Source organism: Rutilus rutilus, assembly GCF_951802725.1.
Source record: "Rutilus rutilus genome assembly, chromosome: 13".
Lineage (NCBI taxonomy): Eukaryota > Metazoa > Chordata > Actinopteri > Cypriniformes > Leuciscidae > Rutilus > Rutilus rutilus.
The window spans coordinates 23,596,490-23,602,624 of record NC_140218.1 but is presented as its reverse complement, the minus strand read 5'-3'; positions in this window follow the sequence as shown (position 1 = coordinate 23,602,624).

Sequence of the window (6,135 nt, the reverse complement as noted above, 5' to 3'; positions counted from 1 at the left end):
ACACCCCCAATCCTGCAAATAATAGTATGAGCCAAATCCCGCCATTGGTCGCTTCCCAGTTTGGAAAACGCAGGATAGTTTCCAAGGTAACCGCCCCTCAATGAATGTGTTACTTATTACGTAATTGTTGGCCTCGATTCAAAACTCACAGTAACTGATAATAAATCAGGGTAAAAACCAATATTACATACCTCGAATAACTTTGCTCACATTAATACTTAAATTCTGTCGAGGCCTGAATCAGGTAACTTATAAATGTAACCTTTTTCCAAAGTGATTAATGGGTGATGTTGTATGTCAGCAATGCTAATAAACACTTTATTGTAAGGAGAGGAGGCTTTACAAGCTAAATACATAAAGTCTGACCTCATAAATCTAAAAGTGTTTATTTAAATTCTGGCCTAGACTTTTTTATTTTTTTTGCTGCTCAGTAAGGCAAGAGCAAACGTATACAGTATGATGGATGGTTTACAACTACAGAAATAGTTATTAATTAGCAGAGGAACCTTCATTTGTCATTTTATCTAAATAAAGCACTTGTGTTAGACTACATCATGTGGTGAGACTGTAAAAAAATGGTTGAGACCCAGCCATGTTTTTACAGTCTATGGGCCCAGACAGGGCTGTTATGGGGGGATGGTGTTAATTCATTAACTGGCACAGATTCACTATAGTACTGTGTTTGTTCTCGTCTGCGTATACAATGAAGCGACTGATAAACCAAAGTAGCAGAAGGTGAATTCAAAGTGATTTAATTAACTTACAAAGTAGCCTTTCACTTTTTGTCATCTTTTAGTGCTATTGAGATGCAATTGTGAAGACAAATGCAATAGCTTAATTAAATTTAATCTCCTGACTGTAATTGTAATTTAATTGTAATTTAAGTTAATATTTTTAATGATTTATTTGATGATTTATGCATAGCTATATACAGTAGTCAACATTTGAAGTGGATCAAAAAAGTTCATGTTCAAATTCATGTATAACTTTGATGTTGACTACTATATATATATATAATAATAATAATAATTATTATTATTATTTGACAAATAATTATTTTATTATTAACGAAGATATACAGGCACCAAAAGAAAATATTACACTGCTGCTCATTGAAGATTAGGTCTGTGCAGACTAGATGAGTCGAGACCTAATTAACGAAGAGACGCAGAGGATAAGAAAGCTGTTTTGTAAAAAAGCAGAAGCCTGATCTTTAAACCCCCATTACTCACTCCCACTCGGGGCTCTGAGAGGCCAAATGCCGTATGCATCCATTGTTCAATGCTCGGTTTAACTGTTAGCCATGACAGAGGAAAACAGAGAACGCTGAGACACAAAGACACAGTCCCCTGGGCCATGAACCTCAACCGTCAATCCTCTCCCATTACAAACATCATGTCTCATTAAATGCCAGGCTACTGCTCTCTACTGAAAATAAACACTTGAAATAGGGAAGTATATCAGTTCCACTTCCATACCCGCTGTAATCAATTGCAACAGAAGCATGTTTTAAACATGTAAAAACAAAAGAGCAAACAGACCTAAAGAATAGAACCACCATGTCATGTATAAGCTTATTGCTTTACCTTATCATGTAAGACTGAGAAGTAAAAGCTTTCCTCCCTAAAAAAAAACCCTGTCTGATTTAAATTCTACAGAAAAGAGTAGCCTAAATATTACCCTCTGTTTATCTCCTTTACTTCCATTTTGATTTCTCTTTACTCTGAAATATGCTTCTGAAATACCACTTGATGTGAAACAATGACATTTATGTCACAGTCAGATGTAGTCGGCTTTCCGAGTTAATGTTCCTGAGAAGCTTCTGAGAAAACCTGTCATTATAGTTAAATACTATAATGATCTTGTGGAGAGACGAGTTATTGTCTGTTTTCAATGACTTCCAGTATGAGGCAGGACTTCTGCTTAATCAAGGTCCAAAATTGGCCATAATTAAAGGAGAGGAAAAGCACACCTTGACACACTCTCGAAGCTTCTTTTGTTGTTTTTATTTAGTCAGATTCTGATGCCCATTGATATAAAAAAAAAAAAAAAACACATTTCTCAAAATATTGTCTTTTATGTTTCACAGAAGAAAGAAAATCATACAGGTTTGGAATGACATGAGGGTGAGTAAATGATTCAATTTTTTTTTTTACGAACTATCCCTATAGTAATACATGAGCATCTTATCAACCCTTTAATCACATAAAGATATACAGAAAATGGCATGGTTGTTCTGAATTGTATAATGAAATATGATTGCACATACTTTTAAATGTCTTCTATCATATTCCCAAACCACATCTAAAAACTGCATCTTTTTCCTTGCACTGAGGCAGAGACGGGCAGAAAGCCAGTCCAGGATGCTGCTATTCAATCACCAATGACAGTCTCTCTCTCACACACACACACACACATACACACGTTTTCATTCTAATAAACAAATACTATTTTTCCCTTTCCCTGTCTGTCAGCTATTTATAGCACCATGACTCACTCCCATTGGATGATGGACCCATGGGAAAGGGCCCATGCTGTCGGCCATGGGAAAGGTTCACTTATCTCTTACCTTTCATTATCCATCTGGTTAAAACAGAGAGAGACTGGCAAGATGAAACAGGAAAGATAAGGCCATCAGCTTTGGATAACAGAAAACCACTGGAGAGACTAATAATGAGAAAGCACCAGATGACAGCAGCGATCGATGTGTGAGATGTTTCATAGATGATAAAACGTGCCGTATACTGGACCACAACCACATGTGTTATAGTTTAAGAGATTTTAAAAGAATGAAAAGTGCTTATGTGGTACAAGAGACATTTGATAAAAATGTTTTGACTAAGCATAAGGTCACAGTCTAGTGACTTTCCATAAAGCTTACAAGAGAAAGAGCAGTGCATTGTCTTATCAGTCCACAAACACATTCACTATCACTATATTTGAAGCAATAGTTCACAAAATGAACCTGCTGTCATTATTTACTCACACTCATGTCTTTCAAAACTCTTGACTCTTTTCTTGCCATGGAATACAAAAGGAGATGATGAACAGAATGTTCTTTTATGAAAGTGAATGTTGACCATGCAATTTAAAATATCCTGTTAAATTTACAGTAAAAAACAACTTGCAGCTATGTGTGAGTCTGAGAGTAAGTGAGTGAGTGCGTGTGTGAGTGAATGAGTGTGTGTGTGTGTGTGTGTGTGTGTGTGTGTGTGTGTGTGTGTGTGTGTGTGTGTGTGTGTGTGTGTGTGAGTGAGTTTTTGAGTGAGTGAGTGAGTGAGTGAGCGTGTGAGTGTGTGTGTGTGTGAGTGAGTTTGTGAGTGAGTGTGCGAGTGTATGTGTGTGTGTGTGTGTGTGTGTGTGAGTGTGTGTGTGTGTGAGTGAGTGAGTGAGTGAGTGAGTGAGTGTGTGTGAGTGAGTGAGTGAGCGTGTGTGTGTGTGTGTGAGTGAGTTTGTGAGTGAGTGTGCGAGTGTATGTGTGTGTGTGTGTGTGTGTGTGTGTGTGTGTGTGTGTGTGTGAGTGAGTGAGTTTGTGAGTGAGTGTGCGAGTGTGTGTGTGTGTGTGTGTGTGTGTGTGTGTGTGTGTGTGTGTGTGAGTGAGTGAGTGAGTGAGTGAGTGAGTGAGTGAGTGAGTGTGTGTGTGTGTGTGTGTGTGTGTGTGTGTGTGTGTGTGTGTGTGTGTGTGTGTGAGTGAGTGAGTGAGTGAGTGAGTGAGTGTGTGTGAGTGAGTGAGTGAGCGTGTGTGTGTGTGTGTGAGTGAGTTTGTGAGTGAGTGTGCGAGTGTATGTGTGTGTGTGTGTGTGTGTGTGTGTGTGTGTGTGTGTGTGTGTGTGAGTGAGTGAGTGAGTGAGTGAGTGAGTGTGTGTGAGTGAGTGAGTGAGCGTGTGTGTGTGTGTGTGAGTGAGTTTGTGAGTGAGTGTGCGAGTGTATGTGTGTGTGTGTGTGTGTGTGTGTGTGTGTGTGTGTGTGTGTGTGTGTGAGTGAGTGAGTTTGTGAGTGAGTGTGCGAGTGTGTGTGTGTGTGTGTGTGTGTGTGTGTGTGTGTGTGTGTGTGAGTGAGTGAGTGAGTGAGTGAGTGAGTGAGTGAGTGTGTGTGTGTGTGTGTGTGTGTGTGTGTGTGTGTGTGTGTGAGTGAGTGAGTGAGTGAGTGAGCGTGTGAGTGTGTGTGTGTGTGTGTGTGTGTGTGTGTGTGTGTGTGAGTGAGTTTGTGAGTGAGTGTGCGAGTGTATGTGTGTGTGTGTGTGTGTGTGTGTGTGTGTGTGTGTGTGTGTGTGTGTGTGTGTGTGAGTGAGTTAGTTTGTGAGTGAGTGAGTGTGTGTGTGTGTGTGTGTGTGTGTGTGTGTGTGTGTGTGTGTGTGTGTGTGTGTGTGTGTGAGTGAGTGAGTGAGTGAGTGAGTGAGTGAGTGAGTGAGTGAGTGAGTGTGTGTGTGTGTGTGTGTGTGTGTGTGTGTGTGTGTGTGTGTGTGTGTGTGTGTGTGTGTGTGTGTGTGTGTGTCATGGTCCTGGTGGGTGGACTCACTCAGAGGGATCAGCAGATGCCAGGCAGCAGAGACTCAAACTTAATTAAACAGGTTTGGCCACCCCACCCCCTAACATGCACAAAAATATTCACTTTCACACACATGCACCATCTACTCTCTGTCAGCCTTTATCAGGAAATAGAGACAATGTAAACAATAGTTCTTTCAAAGTCAAGGCTGCTTCATGCTCATTACAACTGGGTGTGCTTCTATTTATACACTAGCTTGCACATGTGTATACAAATTCAAACCACTATTGTGCCCGACGTATTGTTGTTTAGGAAGTTAAGGCATATTTGAATGTGTCTCAGAATGTGGCTACTTGACTCCACTGCCTCTTGTCAGAATTGTTCATGTTAACTAATCACGATAAGTGCATGTGGAAGTAGAAAGAGGAAGAGTGGCATGTTAAAAGTTCATGTTTTGATGGTGTTACTTGGAGGGTCAAATATGTAACATCTGTCCACAGGATAAACACTGTGAGCGTGAGTAAGCAAAAGTGAGGTGAAAAAATGATGATGATGGAGAAAACCATGATAATGATGACAACAATAGGCCTTCACAAACAAAAAACAAACCTTAAAGAACATAAATCCATGTTAAGACAAATAGTTAGTCGACAGGAGGACTGTGTAACAAGATACAGTAACTATTTTACTTTATTCCTTCCTTTCATCTGTTCCCAAATACCCAAATCCAAATCCTCTTTCCTTTTCTTCATCTAGACAAGCAGCTGCTGTCCTTCTCGCTCTGAATGGAGAGCCCCAGGAGAGAAGAGGATGAGTGTGACTAGACGCTACAGGTCAAAGGTCAAGACTGCATGTGCCAGATTTCTATATGGCACATCAGTTAGGCGAGTGCACGCACCTACTAATCATATATACACATACACAGTGCACCAAAACATCTTTATAAAAAAGATCATTCCATCCTTTTTTAGCTTGATCATCATATTCAAACAAATTCAGACGAGTAATGAGTTTAACTGTTATTGCATTGTTTTATCTCAAGCTAAATGATTAAATTATAATGTTGGGATTTATTTATGCCTTCAGAAAGACAAAAAACATGAGACAAAGAGACTTACTCCATTGCTTGAAAGCATTATGTAATTATAATATTTATTTAATACACATATAATATAATCTTTTTTATCATAGTTTTAAATAGTTCATTATTTTAAAATAATAAAGAGGGAATAAAGCCTATATTTACATATATTTTTAATTTAAAAATCATTAATAAAGCAAGCAAATTTGGAAACACAGGGGTGGAACAGAATTATTTTGGTATTAATATTTTAAAACTTTCATTGTTTCAGGTTTTTATTTGAATTTTAGTTTATGTTTTTGTAATTTCATGTGCTTTTGTATTTTTTTTCCTTCATTTAGCTTAAATTTATTTTTATTTCATTTTTATTTTTAGTAATTCTGTCCTTCAACTTTTATTTCAGTTAGTTGCCACTTGCCAGGGCAATATTACTAAGTGTTTTAAGTTTATAATCTTATATTTAGATTAGATTTTATTATAGCTCCATTTCAATTAACAAAAACTAAATTTTAATAGTTTTGGTTTTAGGTAACAATAACAACAATTGGGTGGAGAGAAGCCAAACA